Genomic DNA, 16,239 nt, shown 5'->3' on the forward strand with positions numbered 1-16,239 from the left:
TGGGATAACTATACAATGCAGGGGTAATTTTTAAGTTGATGATTTTGTACGGCCTGTGAATGATGATATAAATATTCAAATGTGGGGAAAATGGCTAATGCTGACAGAGTGACCCAAATCCCTTTGAGTAAATCATTCAATTTAAATGCATGAACTGGGTGGCTTGTGTTTTGGTCTACCTGGTTGCTAACAATAGCTTTTTTCTCCCTCACCAAACAAAAAAAATGTAGAAGAGAGCTGAGAGAAAGTTCAGATGGAGCACAAGGGAATTGAACCCTGGACTTTAAGCACTGGGGTTCAGCTCCTTAACCATTACTCTACATAGTCATATGGGAGTGGCACCTAGCTTGTCTCCCTCACAAACACAATTAATAAACGAAAGAAGGGTAGCATATACACTACAGACACTAGCAAACCTGTCCCCTGCAAACAATCCATTGGTTTTTGACCTCATTGCAATCTTGTAGCGTGCCTTCCTCCCAAACAAACACACCAAATAAATCAATTGGAGTGAATTAAACCCAAAACCTCAAAAACTAAATTCAACATCTCTACCATTGCACCACAGAGAACAGGTATAAGGCCCTGTTTTCAATCTTTTCGTTTTTACAGCCCTTTAACTAGCCTGACTCCCAAACAAATGTACTAAATAAACTAAAGAAGGGTGGCTTGCAAGGGCAAAGACAAAATGGCTTATGTTTTGGTCTATGTGCTTACTTAAAAACCAAAACAGACACAGTTGAAGCCTAGGGGAATTGAACTCAGGGCGTCAAGGTACCAAGCACGACACCTTAGCCATTAGGCTACAGAGACTGGATGGCAAAGCATGGAAAATCAGTCCTTTATACAATACAGTCCTCCAGCTGGCCTGACTTCTAAATAAACTAAAGAATGGTAGCTTGTAGGGGCAGAGACAATATGGCTTAAATTTTGGTCTACGTGGTGACGTAAAAAATAAGCCTCAGGGAATCACCTAAAGCTAAACTAAAATCACGTAACACCTAAACCAATATGCTACTGAGACGGGTGCCTCTCAGTATCTCTGGCTTAGAGTTGTGGTTAAGGTGTTCGACTTCCACCCCGTTGCTCGTGAGTTTGATTCTGGCTACTGCCGGCTCCTTCCCACACCAGTAATGTCGCCCGTGATGCCCGTAAATACAAGCGGCATTTATTAAGGATTCGTTTAACAATTTAATATTAATTCATAATTCATAAATCATAATTCATAATTCATAAATAATAATACAAAGCAATCAGGAGGCTAGGGCTGAGGGGCAGCCCCTGATTGGCTGAGCCTAGTCAGCTGACCCCAGCGACCAATCAGCAGCCGGCCTAGGAATCCCTCGCTCTGATTGGTCAGCCCTGGTCAGGTGACACCACCCACCAATCAGGAGGCTAGGGCTGAGGGGCAGCCCCTGATTGGCTGAGCCTAGTCAGCTGACCCCAGCGACCAATCAGCAGCCGGCCTAGAAATCCCTCGCTCTGATTGGTCAGCCCTGGTCAGGTGACACCACCCACCAATGATGACAGCCCTGGTCAGGTGACACCACCCACCAATGATTGGCTGAGCCTAGTCAGCTGACTCCAGCGACCAATCAGCAGCCGGCCTAGAAATCCCTCGCTCTGATTGGTCAGCCCTGGTCAGGTGACACCACCCACCAATCAGGAGGCTAGGGCTGAGGGGCAGCCCCTGATTGGCTGAGCCTAGTCAGCTGACCCCAGCGACCAATCAGCAGCCGGCCTAGGAATCCCTCGCTCTGATTGGTCAGCCCTGGTCAGGTGACACCACCCACCAATCAGGAGGCTAGGGCTGAGGGGCAGCCCCTGATTGGCTGAGCCTAGTCAGCTGACCCCAGCGACCAATCAGCAGCCGGCCTAGAAATCCCTCGCTCTGATTGGTCAGCCCTGGTCAGGTGACACCACCCACCAATCAGGAGGCTAGGGCTGAGGGGCAGCCCCTGATTGGCTGAGCCTAGTCAGCTGACCCCAGCGACCAATCAGCAGCCGGCCTAGGAATCCCTCGCTCTGATTGGTCAGCCCTGGTCAGGTGACACCACCCACCAATCAGGAGGCTAGGGCTGAGGGGCAGCCCCTGATTGGCTGAGCCTAGTCAGCTGACCCCAGCGACCAATCAGCAGCCGGCCCAGGTTTCCCTCGCTCTGATTGGTCAGCCCTGGTCAGGTGACACCACCCACCAATCAGGAGGCTAGGGCTGAGGGGCAGCCCCTGATTGGCTGAGCCTAGTCAGCTGACTCCAGCGACCAATCAGCAGCCGGCCTAGAAATCCCTCGCTCTGATTGGTCAGCCCTGGTCAGGTGACACCACCCACCAATCAGGAGGCTAGGGCTGAGGGGCAGCCCCTGATTGGCTGAGCCTAGTCAGCTGATCCCAGCGACCAATCAGCAGCCGGCCTAGAAATCCCTCGCTCTGATTGGTCAGCCCTGGTCAGGTGACACCACCCACCAATCAGGAGGCTAGGGCTGAGGGGCAGGCCCTGATTGGCTGAGCCTAGTCAGCTGATCCCAGCGACCAATCAGCAGCCGGCCTAGAAATCCCTCGCTCTGATTGGTCAGCCCTGGTCAGGTGACACCACCCACCAATCAGGAGGCTAGGGCTGAGGGGCAGCCCCTGATTGGCTGAGCCTAGTCAGCTGACCCCAGCGACCAATCAGCAGCCAGGCCAGGTTTCCCTCGCTTTGATTGGTCAGCCCTGGTCAGGTGACACCACCCACCAATCAGGAAGCTAGGGCTGAGGGGCAGCCCCTGATTGGCTGAGCCTAGTCAGCTGACCCCAGCGACCAATCAGCAGCCGGCCCAGGTTTCCCTCGCTCTGATTGGTCAGCCCTGGTCAGGTGGCAACACCCACCAATCAGGACGCTAGGGCTGAGGGGCATCCCCTGATTGGCTTAGCCTAGTCAGCTGACTCCAGCGACCAATCAGCAGCCGGCCCAGGTTCACCTCGCTCTGATTGGTCAGCCCTGGTCAGGTGACACCACCTACCAATCAGGAGGCTAGGGCTGAGAGGCAGCCCCTGATTGGCTGAGCCTAGTCAGCTGACTCCAGCAACCAATCAGCAATTGGCCCAGGTCCACCTCGCTCTGATTGGTCAGCCCTGGTCAGGTGACACCACCTACCAATCAGGATGCTAGGGCTGAGGGGCAGCTGCTGCTTGACTAAGATAAGCCTGTCTTGGCTCAGTATCTCTACATCTCTACATGTAAAGAAGCAACACAATTCTCTGAGGAAACTATGAGTACTAGATGAGTTACAGTGAAAGGAAATGTGCAACCACAGCACCTGGATTTCTCAAAGAAAATGGATGAGGACAATACACAAGGGTGTGGGGGGCAATGGGGCATTCATTTACATGTAGGGGTGGCTGAGGGTCATCACATAAATCAATACACAATGTGGGGATGTATGGTGGGATAACTATACAATGCAGGGGTAATTTTTAAGTTGATGATTTTGTACGGCCTGTGAATGATGATATAAATATTCAAATGTGGGGAAAATGGCTAATGCTGACAGAGTGACCCAAATCCCTTTGAGTAAATCATTCAATTTAAATGCATGAACTGGGTGGCTTGTGTTTTGGTCTACCTGGTTGCTAACAATAGCTTTTTTCTCCCTCACCAAACAAAAAAAATGTAGAAGAGAGCTGAGAGAAAGTTCAGATGGAGCACAAGGGAATTGAACCCTGGACCTTAAGCACTGGGGTTCAGCTCCTTAACCATTACTCTACATAGTCATATGGGAGTGGCACCTAGCTTGTCTCCCTCACAAACACAATTAATAAACGAAAGAAGGGTAGCATATACACTACAGACACTAGCAAACCTGTCCCCTGCAAACAATCCATTGGTTTTTGACCTCATTGCAATCTTGTAGCGTGCCTTCCTCCCAAACAAACACACCAAATAAATCAATTGGAGTGAATTAAACCCAAAACCTCAAAAACTAAATTCAACATCTCTACCATTGCACCACAGAGAACAGGTATAAGGCCCTGTTTTCAATCTTTTCGTTTTTACAGCCCTTTAACTAGCCTGACTCCCAAACAAATGTACTAAATAAACTAAAGAAGGGTGGCTTGCAAGGGCAAAGACAAAATGGCTTATGTTTTGGTCTATGTGCTTACTTAAAAACCAAAACAGACACAGTTGAAGCCTAGGGGAATTGAACTCAGGGCGTCAAGGTACCAAGCACGACACCTTAGCCATTAGGCTACAGAGACTGGATGGCAAAGCATGGAAAATCAGTCCTTTATACAATACAGTCCTCCAGCTGGCCTGACTTCTAAATAAACTAAAGAATGGTAGCTTGTAGGGGCAGAGACAATATGGCTTAAATTTTGGTCTACGTGGTGACGTAAAAAATAAGCCTCAGGGAATCACCTAAAGCTAAACTAAAATCACGTAACACCTAAACCAATATGCTACTGAGACGGGTGCCTCTCAGTATCTCTGGCTTAGAGTTGTGGTTAAGGTGTTCGACTTCCACCCCGTTGCTCGTGAGTTTGATTCTGGCTACTGCCGGCTCCTTCCCACACCAGTAATGTCGCCCGTGATGCCCGTAAATACAAGCGGCATTTATTAAGGATTCGTTTAATATTAATTCATAATTCATAAATCATAATTCATAATTCATAAATAATAATACAAAGCAATCAGGAGGCTAGGGCTGAGGGGCAGCCCCTGATTGGCTGAGCCTAGTCAGCTGACCCCAGCGACCAATCAGCAGCCGGCCTAGGAATCCCTCGCTCTGATTGGTCAGCCCTGGTCAGGTGACACCACCCACCAATCAGGAGGCTAGGGCTGAGGGGCAGCCCCTGATTGGCTGAGCCTAGTCAGCTGACCCCAGCGACCAATCAGCAGCCGGCCTAGAAATCCCTCGCTCTGATTGGTCAGCCCTGGTCAGGTGACACCACCCACCAATGATGACAGCCCTGGTCAGGTGACACCACCCACCAATGATTGGCTGAGCCTAGTCAGCTGACTCCAGCGACCAATCAGCAGCCGGCCTAGAAATCCCTCGCTCTGATTGGTCAGCCCTGGTCAGGTGACACCACCCACCAATCAGGAGGCTAGGGCTGAGGGGCAGCCCCTGATTGAGCCTAGTCAGCTGACCCCAGCGACCAATCAGCAGCCCAGGTTTCCCTCGCTCTGATTGGTCAGCCCTGGTCAGGTGACAACACCCACCAATCAGGATGCTAGGGCTGAGGGGCAGCCCCTGATTGGCTGAGCCTAGTCAGCTGACCCCAGCGACCAATCAGCACCCGGCCTAGGAATCCCTCGCTCTGATTGGTCAGCCCTGGTCAGGTGACACCACCCACCAATCAGGAGGCTAGGGCTGAGGGGCAGCCCCTGATTGGCTGAGCCTAGTCAGCTGACCCCAGCGACCAATCAGCAGCCGGCCTAGAAATCCCTCGCTCTGATTGGTCAGCCCTGGTCAGGTGACACCACCCACCAATCAGGAGGCTAGGGCTGAGGGGCAGCCCCTGATTGGCTGAGCCTAGTCAGCTGACCCCAGCGACCAATCAGCAGCCGGCCTAGAAATCCCTCGCTCTGATTGGTCAGCCCTGGTCAGGTGACACCACCCACCAATCAGGAGGCTAGGGCTGAGGGGCAGCCCCTGATTGGCTGAGCCTAGTCAGCTGACCCCAGCGACCAATCAGCAGCCCAGGTTTCCCTCGCTCTGATTGGTCAGCCCTGGTCAGGTGACAACACCCACCAATCAGGATGCTAGGGCTGAGGGGCAGCCCCTGATTGGCTGAGCCTAGTCAGCTGACCCCAGCGACCAATCAGCACCCGGCCTAGGAATCCCTCGCTCTGATTGGTCAGCCCTGGTCAGGTGACACCACCCACCAATCAGGAGGCTAGGGCTGAGGGGCAGCCCCTGATTGGCTGAGCCTAGTCAGCTGACCCCAGCGACCAATCAGCAGCCGGCCTAGAAATCCCTCGCTCTGATTGGTCAGCCCTGGTCAGGTGACACCACCCACCAATCAGGAGGCTAGGGCTGAGGGGCAGCCCCTGATTGGCTGAGCCTAGTCAGCTGATCCCAGCGACCAATCAGCAGCCGGCCTAGAAATCCCTCGCTCTGATTGGTCAGCCCTGGTCAGGTGACACCACCCACCAATCAGGAGGCTAGGGCTGAGGGGCAGGCCCTGATTGGCTGAGCCTAGTCAGCTGATCCCAGCGACCAATCAGCAGCCGGCCTAGAAATCCCTCGCTCTGATTGGTCAGCCCTGGTCAGGTGACACCACCCACCAATCAGGAGGCTAGGGCTGAGGGGCAGCCCCTGATTGGCTGAGCCTAGTCAGCTGACCCCAGCGACCAATCAGCAGCCAGGCCAGGTTTCCCTCGCTTTGATTGGTCAGCCCTGGTCAGGTGACACCACCCACCAATCAGGAAGCTAGGGCTGAGGGGCAGCCCCTGATTGGCTGAGCCTAGTCAGCTGACCCCAGCGACCAATCAGCAGCCGGCCCAGGTTTCCCTCGCTCTGATTGGTCAGCCCTGGTCAGGTGGCAACACCCACCAATCAGGACGCTAGGGCTGAGGGGCATCCCCTGATTGGCTTAGCCTAGTCAGCTGACTCCAGCGACCAATCAGCAGCCGGCCCAGGTTCACCTCGCTCTGATTGGTCAGCCCTGGTCAGGTGACACCACCTACCAATCAGGAGGCTAGGGCTGAGAGGCAGCCCCTGATTGGCTGAGCCTAGTCAGCTGACTCCAGCAACCAATCAGCAGCCGGCCCAGGTCCACCTCGCTCTGATTGGTCAGCCCTGGTCAGGTGACACCACCTACCAATCAGGATGCTAGGGCTGAGGGGCAGCTGCTGCTTGACTAAGATAAGCCTGTCTTGGCTCAGTATCTCTACATCTCTACATGTAAAGAAGCAACACAATTCTCTGAGGAAACTATGAGTACTAGATGAGTTACAGTGAAAGGAAATGTGCAACCACAGCACCTGGATTTCTCAAAGATAATGAATGAGGACAATACACAAGGGTGTGGGGGGCAATGGGGCATTCATTTACATGTAGGGGTGGCTGAGGGTCATCACATAAATCAATACACAATGTGGGGATGTATGGTGGGATAACTATACAATGCAGGGGTAATTTTTAAGTTGATGATTTTGTACGGCCTGTGAATGATGATATAAATATTCAAATGTGGGGAAAATGGCTAATGCTGACAGAGTGACCCAAATCCCTTTGAGTAAATCATTCAATTTAAATGCATGAACTGGGTGGCTTGTGTTTTGGTCTACCTGGTTGCTAACAATAGCTTTTTTCTCCCTCACCAAACAAAAAAAATGTAGAAGAGAGCTGAGAGAAAGTTCAGATGGAGCACAAGGGAATTGAACCCTGGACCTTAAGCACTGGGGTTCAGCTCCTTAACCATTACTCTACATAGTCATATGGGAGTGGCACCTAGCTTGTCTCCCTCACAAACACAATTAATAAACGAAAGAAGGGTAGTATATACACTACAGACACTAGCAAACCTGTCCCCTGCAAACAATCCATTGGTTTTTGACCTCATTGCAATCTTGTAGCGTGCCTTCCTCCCAAACAAACACACCAAATAAATGAATTGGAGTGAATTAAACCCAAAACCTCAAAAACTAAATTCAACATCTCTACCATTGCACCACAGAGAACAGGTATAAGGCCCTGTTTTCAATCTTTTCGTTTTTACAGCCCTTTAACTAGCCTGACTCCCAAACAAATGTACTAAATAAACTAAAGAAGGGTGGCTTGCAAGGGCAAAGACAAAATGGCTTATGTTTTGGTCTATGTGCTTACTTAAAAACCAAAACAGACACAGTTGAAGCCTAGGGGAATTGAACTCAGGGCGTCAAGGTACCAAGCACGACACCTTAGCCATTAGGCTACAGAGACTGGATGGCAAAACATGGAAAATCAGTCCTTTATACAATACAGTCCTCCAGCTGGCCTGACTTCTAAATAAACTAAAGAATGGTAGCTTGTAGGGGCAGAGACAATATGGCTTAAATTTTGGTCTACGTGGTGACGTAAAAAATAAGCCTCAGGGAATCACCTAAAGCTAAACTAAAATCACGTAACACCTAAACCAATATGCTACTGAGACGGGTGCCTCTCAGTATCTCTGGCTTAGAGTTGTGGTTAAGGTGTTCGACTTCCACCCCGTTGCTCGTGAGTTTGATTCTGGCTACTGCCGGCTCCTTCCCACACCAGTAATGTCGCCCGTGATGCCCGTAAATACAAGCGGCATTTATTAAGGATTCGTTTAACAATTTAATATTAATTCATAATTCATAAATCATAATTCATAATTCATAAATAATAATACAAAGCAATCAGGAGGCTAGGGCTGAGGGGCAGCCCCTGATTGGCTGAGCCTAGTCAGCTGACCCCAGCGACCAATCAGCAGCCGGCCTAGGAATCCCTCGCTCTGATTGGTCAGCCCTGGTCAGGTGACACCACCCACCAATCAGGAGGCTAGGGCTGGGGGGCAGCCCCTGATTGGCTGAGCCTAGTCAGCTGACTCCAGCGACCAATCAGCAGCCGGCCTAGAAATCACTCGCTCTGATTGGTCAGCCCTGGTCAGGTGACACCACCCACCAATCAGGAAGCTAGGGCTGAGGGGCAGCCCCTGATTGGCTGAGCCTAGTCAGCTGATCCCAGCGACCAATCAGCAGCCGGCCTAGAAATCCCTCGCTCTGATTGGTCAGCCCTGGTCAGGTGACACCACCCACCAATCAGGAGGCTAGGGCTGAGGGGCAGCCCCTGATTGGCTGAGCCTAGTCAGCTGACCCCAGCGACCAATCAGCAGCCGGCCTAGGAATCCCTCGCTCTGATTGGTCAGCCCTGGTCAGGTGACACCACCCACCAATCAGGAGGCTAGGGCTGAGGGGCAGCCCCTGATTGGCTGAGCCTAGTCAGCTGACCCCAGCGACCAATCAGCAGCCGGCCTAGGAATCCCTCGCTCTGATTGGTCAGCCCTGGTCAGGTGACACCACCCACCAATCAGGAGGCTAGGGCTGAGGGGCAGCCCCTGATTGGCTGAGCCTAGTCAGCTGACCCCAGCGACCAATCAGCAGCCGGCCCAGGTTTCCCTCGCTCTGATTGGTCAGCCCTGGTCAGGTGACAACACCCACCAATCAGGATGCTAGGGCTGAGGGGCAGCCCCTGATTGGCTGAGCCTAGTCAGCTGACCCCAGCGACCAATCAGCACCCGGCCTAGGAATCCCTCGCTCTGATTGGTCAGCCCTGGTCAGGTGACACCACCCACCAATCAGGAGGCTAGGGCTGAGGGGCAGCCCCTGATTGGCTGAGCCTAGTCAGCTGACTCCAGCGACCAATCAGCAGCCGGCCTAGAAATCCCTCGCTCTGATTGGTCAGCCCTGGTCAGGTGACACCACCCACCAATCAGGAGGCTAGGGCTGAGGGGCAGCCCCTGATTGGCTGAGCCTAGTCAGCTGATCCCAGCGACCAATCAGCAGCCGGCCTAGAAATCCCTCGCTCTGATTGGTCAGCCCTGGTCAGGTGACACCACCCACCAATCAGGAGGCTAGGGCTGAGGGGCAGGCCCTGATTGGCTGAGCCTAGTCAGCTGATCCCAGCGACCAATCAGCAGCCGGCCTAGAAATCCCTCGCTCTGATTGGTCAGCCCTGGTCAGGTGACACCACCCACCAATCAGGAGGCTAGGGCTGAGGGGCAGCCCCTGATTGGCTGAGCCTAGTCAGCTGACCCCAGCGACCAATCAGCAGCCAGGCCAGGTTTCCCTCGCTTTGATTGGTCAGCCCTGGTCAGGTGACACCACCCACCAATCAGGAAGCTAGGGCTGAGGGGCAGCCCCTGATTGGCTGAGCCTAGTCAGCTGACCCCAGCGACCAATCAGCAGCCGGCCCAGGTTTCCCTCGCTCTGATTGGTCAGCCCTGGTCAGGTGACACCACCCACCAATCAGGAGGCTAGGGCTGAGGGGCAGCCCCTGATTGGCTGAGCCTAGTCAGCTGACCCCAGCGACCAATCAGCAGCCAGCACAGGTTTCCCTCGCTCTGATTGGTCAGCCCTGGTCAGGTGACACCACCCACCAATCAGGAGGCTAGGGCTGAGGGGCAGCCCCTGATTGGCTGAGCCTAGTCAGCTGACCCCAGCGACCAATCAGCAGCCGGCCCAGGTTTCCCTCGCTCTGATTGGTCAGCCCTGGTCAGGTGACAACACCCACCAATCAGGACGCTAGGGCTGAGGGGCAGCCCCTGATTGGCTGAGCTTAGTCAGCTGACCCCAGCGACCAATCAGCAGCCGGCCTAGGAATCCCTCGCTCTGATTGGTCAGCCCTGGTCAGGTGACACCACCCACCAATCAGGAGGCTAGGGCTGAGGGGCAGCCCCTGATTGGCTGAGCCTAGTCAGCTGACTCCAGCGACCAATCAGCAGCCGGCCTAGAAATCCCTCGCTCTGATTGGTCAGCCCTGGTCAGGTGACACCACCCACCAATCAGGAGGCTAGGGCTGAGGGGCAGCCCCTGATTGGCTGAGCCTAGTCAGCTGATCCCAGCGACCAATCAGCAGCCGGCCCAGGAATCCTTCGCTCTGATTGGTCAGCCCTGGTCAGGTGACACCACCCACCAATCAGGAGGCTAGGGCTGAGGGGCAGCCCCTGATTGGCTGAGCCTAGTCAGCTGACCCCAGCGACCAATCAGCAGCCGGCCCAGGTTTCCCTCGCTCTGATTGGTCAGCCCTGGTCAGGTGACACCACCCACCAATCAGGAGGCTAGGGCTGAGGGGCAGCCCCTGATTGGCTGAGCCTAGTCAGCTGACTCCAGCGACCAATCAGCAGCCGTCCTAGAAATCCCTCGCTCTGATTGGTCAGCCCTGGTCAGGTGGCAACACCCACCAATCAGGACGCTAGGGCTGAGGGGCATCCCCTGATTGGCTTAGCCTAGTCAGCTGACTCCAGCGACCAATCAGCAGCCTGCCCAGGTTCACCTCGCTCTGATTGGTCAGCCCTGGTCAGGTGACACCACCTACCAATCAGGAGGCTAGGGCTGAGAGGCAGCCCCTGATTGGCTGAGCCTAGTCAGCTGACTCCAGCAACCAATCAGCAGCCGGCCCAGGTCCACCTCGCTCTGATTGGTCAGCCCTGGTCAGGTGACACCACCTACCAATCAGGATGCTAGGGCTGAGGGGCAGCTGCTGCTTGACTAAGATAAGCCTGTCTTGGCTCAGTATCTCTACATCTCTACATGTAAAGAAGCAACACAATTCTCTGAGGAAACTATGAGTACTAGATGAGTTACAGTGAAAGGAAATGTGCAACCACAGCACCTGGATTTCTCAAAGAAAATGAATGAGGACAATACACAAGGGTGTGGGGGGCAATGGGGCATTCATTTACATGTAGGGGTGGCTGAGGGTCATCACATAAATCAATACACAATGTGGGGATGTATGGTGGGATAACTATACAATGCAGGGGTAATTTTTAAGTTGATGATTTTATACGGCCTGTGAATGATGATATAAATATTCAAATGTGGGGAAAATGGCTAATGCTGACAGAGTGACCCAAATCCCTTTGAGTAAATCATTCAATTTAAATGCATGAACTGGGTGGCTTGTGTTTTGGTCTACCTGGTTGCTAACAATAGCTTTTTTCTCCCTCACCAAACAAAAAAATGTAGAAGAGAGCTGAGAGAAAGTTCAGATGGAGCACAAGGGAATTGAACCCTGGACCTTAAGCACTGGGGTTCAGCTCCTTAACCATTACTCTACATAGTCATATGGGAGTGGCACCTAGCTTGTCTCCCTCACAAACACAATTAATAAATGAAAGAAGGGTAGCATATACACTACAGACACTAGCAAACCTGTCCCCTGCAAACAATCCATTGGTTTTTGACCTCATTGCAATCTTGTAGCGTGCCTTCCTCCCAAACAAACACACCAAATAAATCAGTTGGAGTGAATTAAACCCAAAACCTCAAAAACTAAATTCAACATCTCTACCATTGCACCACAGAGAACAGGTATAAGGCCCTGTTTTCAATCTTTTCGTTTTTACAGCCCTTTAACTAGCCTGACTCCCAAACAAATGTACTAAATAAACTAAAGAAGGGTGGCTTGCAAGGGCAAAGACAAAATGGCTTATGTTTTGGTCTATGTGCTTACTTAAAAACCAAAACAGACACAGTTGAAGCCTAGGGGAATTGAACTCAGGGCGTCAAGGTACCAAGCACGACACCTTAGCCATTAGGCTACAGAGACTGGATGGCAAAGCATGGAAAATCAGTCCTTTATACAATACAGTCCTCCAGCTGGCCTGACTTCTAAATAAACTAAAGAATGGTAGCTTGTAGGGGCAGAGACAATATGGCTTAAATTTTGGTCTACGTGGTGACGTAAAAAATAAGCCTCAGGGAATCACCTAAAGCTAAACTAAAATCACGTAACACCTAAACCAATATGCTACTGAGACGGGTGCCTCTCAGTATCTCTGGCTTAGAGTTGTGGTTAAGGTGTTCGACTTCCACCCCGTTGCTCGTGAGTTTGATTCTGGCTACTGCCGGCTCCTTCCCACACCAGTAATGTCGCCCGTGATGCCCGTAAATACAAGCGGCATTTATTAAGGATTCGTTTAACAATTTAATATTAATTCATAATTCATAAATCATAATTCATAATTCATAAATAATAATACAAAGCAATCAGGAGGCTAGGGCTGAGGGGCAGCCCCTGATTGGCTGAGCCTAGTCAGCTGACCCCAGCGACCAATCAGCAGCCGGCCTAGGAATCCCTCGCTCTGATTGGTCAGCCCTGGTCAGGTGACACCACCCACCAATCAGGAGGCTAGGGCTGAGGGGCAGCCCCTGATTGGCTGAGCCTAGTCAGCTGACTCCAGCGACCAATCAGCAGCCGGCCTAGAAATCCCTCGCTCTGATTGGTCAGCCCTGGTCAGGTGACACCACCCACCAATCAGGAAGCTAGGGCTGAGGGGCAGCCCCTGATTGGCTGAGCCTAGTCAGCTGATCCCAGCGACCAATCAGCAGCCGGCCTAGAAATCCCTCGCTCTGATTGGTCAGCCCTGGTCAGGTGACACCACCCACCAATCAGGAGGCTAGGGCTGAGGGGCAGGCCCTGATTGGCTGAGCCTAGTCAGCTGATCCCAGCGACCAATCAGCAGCCGGCCTAGAAATCCCTCGCTCTGATTGGTCAGCCCTGGTCAGGTGACACCACCCACCAATCAGGAGGCTAGGGCTGAGGGGCAGCCCCTAATTGGCTGAGCCTAGTCAGCTGACCCCAGCGACCAATCAGCAGCCAGGCCAGGTTTCCCTCGCTTTGATTGGTCAGCCCTGGTCAGGTGACACCACCCACCAATCAGGAAGCTAGGGCTGAGGGGCAGCCCCTGATTGGCTGAGCCTAGTCAGCTGACCCCAGCGACCAATCAGCAGCCGGCCTAGGAATCCCTCGCTCTGATTGGTCAGCCCTGGTCAGGTGACACCACCCACCAATCAGGAGGCTAGGGCTGAGGGGCAGCCCCTGATTGGCTGAGCCTAGTCAGCTGACTCCAGCGACCAATCAGCAGCCGGCCTAGAAATCCCTCGCTCTGATTGGTCGGCCCTGGTCAGGTGACACCACCTACCAATCAGGAGGCTAGGGCTGAGAGGCAGCCCCTGATTGGCTGAGCCTAGTCAGCTGACTCCAGCAACCAATCAGCAGCCGGCCCAGGTCCACCTCGCTCTGATTGGTCAGCCCTGGTCAGGTGACACCACCTACCAATCAGGATGCTAGGGCTGAGGGGCAGCTGCTGCTTGACTAAGATAAGCCTGTCTTGGCTCAGTATCTCTACATCTCTACATGTAAAGAAGCAACACAATTCTCTGAGGAAACTATGAGTACTAGATGAGTTACAGTGAAAGGAAATGTGCAACCACAGCACCTGGATTTCTCAAAGAAAATGGATGAGGACAATACACAAGGGTGTGGGGGGCAATGGGGCATTCATTTACATGTAGGGGTGGCTGAGGGTCATCACATAAATCAATACACAATGTGGGGATGTATGGTGGGATAACTATACAATGCAGGGGTAATTTTTAAGTTGATGATTTTGTACGGCCTGTGAATGATGATATAAATATTCAAATGTGGGGAAAATGGCTAATGCTGACAGAGTGACCCAAATCCCTTTGAGTAAATCATTCAATTTAAATGCATGAACTGGGTGGCTTGTGTTTTGGTCTACCTGGTTGCTAACAATAGCTTTTTTCTCCCTCACCAAACAAAAAAAATGTAGAAGAGAGCTGAGAGAAAGTTCAGATGGAGCACAAGGGAATTGAACCCTGGACCTTAAGCACTGGGGTTCAGCTCCTTAACCATTACTCTACATAGTCATATGGGAATAGCACCTAGCTTGTCTCCCTCACAAACACAATTAATAAACGAAAGAAGGGTAGCATATACACTACAGACACTAGCAAACCTGTCCCCTGCAAACAATCCATTGGTTTTTGACCTCATTGCAATCTTGTAGCGTGCCTTCCTCCCAAACAAACACACCAAATAAATCAATTGGAGTGAATTAAACCCAAAACCTCAAAAACTAAATTCAACATCTCTACCATTGCACCACAGAGAACAGGTATAAGGCCCTGTTTTCAATCTTTTCGTTTTTACAGCCCTTTAACTAGCCTGACTCCCAAACAAATGTACTAAATAAACTAAAGAAGGGTGGCTTGCAAGGGCAAAGACAAAATGGCTTATGTTTTGGTCTATGTGCTTACTTAAAAACCAAAAGAGACACAGTTGAAGCCTAGGGGAATTGAACTCAGGGCTTCAAGGTACCAAGCACGACACCTTAGCCATTAGGCTACAGAGACTGGATGGCAAAGCTTGGAAAATACAGTCCTCCAGCTGGCCTGACTTCTAAATAAACTAAAGAATGGTAGCTTGTAGGGGCAGAGACAATATGGCTTAAATTTTGGTCTACGTGGTGACGTAAAAAATAAGCCTCAGGGAATCACCTAAAGCTAAACTAAAATCACGTAACACCTAAACCAATATGCTACTGAGACGGGTGCCTCTCAGTATCTCTGGCTTAGAGTTGTGGTTAAGGTGTTCGACTTCCACCCCGTTGCTCGTGAGTTTGATTCTGGCCACTGCCGGCTCGTTCCCACACCAGTAATGATGCCCGTAAATACAAGCGGCATTTATTAAGGATTCGTTTAACAATTTAATATTAATTCATAATTCATAAATCATAATTCATAATTCATAAATAATAATACAAAGCAATCAGGAGGCTAGGGCTGAGGGGCAGCCCCTGATTGGCTGAGCCTAGTCAGCTGACCCCAGCGACCAATCAGCAGCCGGCCTAGGAATCCCTCGCTCTGATTGGTCAGCCCTGATTGGCTTAGCCTAGTCAGCTGACTCCAGCGACCAATCAGCAGCCGGCCCAGGTTCACCTCGCTCTGATTGGTCAGCCCTGGTCAGGTGACACCACCTACCAATCAGGAGGCTAGGGCTGAGAGGCAGCCCCTGATTGGCTGAGCCTAGTCAGCTGACTCCAGCAACCAATCAGCAGCCGGCCCAGGTCCACCTCGCTCTGATTGGTCAGCCCTGGTCAGGTGACACCACCTACCAATCAGGATGCTAGGGCTGAGGGGCAGCTGCTGCTTGACTAAGATAAGCCTGTCTTGGCTCAGTATCTCTACATCTCTACATGTAAAGAAGCAACACAATTCTCTGAGGAATTGTCTATGTGCTTACTTAAAAACCAAAACAGACACAGTTGAAGCCTAGGGGAATTGAACTCAGGGCGTCAAGGTACCAAGCACAACACCTTAGCCATTAGGCTACAGAGACTGGATGGCAAAGCTTGGAAAATCAGTCCTTTATACAATACAGTCCTCCAGCTGGCCTGACTTCTAAATAAACTAAAGAATGGTAGCTTGTAGGGGCAGAGACAATATGGCTTAAATTTTGGTCTACGTGGTGACGTAAAAAATAAGCCTCAGGGAATCACCTAAAGCTAAACTAAAATCACGTAACACCTAAACCAATATGCTACTGAGACGGGTGCCTCTCAGTATCTCTGGCTTAGAGTTGTGGTTAAGGTGTTCGACTTCCACCCCGTTGCTCGTGAGTTTGATTCTGGCCACTGCCGGCTCGTTCCCACACCAGTAATGTCGCCCGTGATGCCCGTAAATACAAGCGGCATTTATTAAGGATTCGTTTAACAATTTAA

This window comes from Spea bombifrons, chromosome 2 (assembly GCF_027358695.1).
Source record: "Spea bombifrons isolate aSpeBom1 chromosome 2, aSpeBom1.2.pri, whole genome shotgun sequence".
In the NCBI taxonomy this organism is placed as follows: domain Eukaryota; kingdom Metazoa; phylum Chordata; class Amphibia; order Anura; family Pelobatidae; genus Spea; species Spea bombifrons.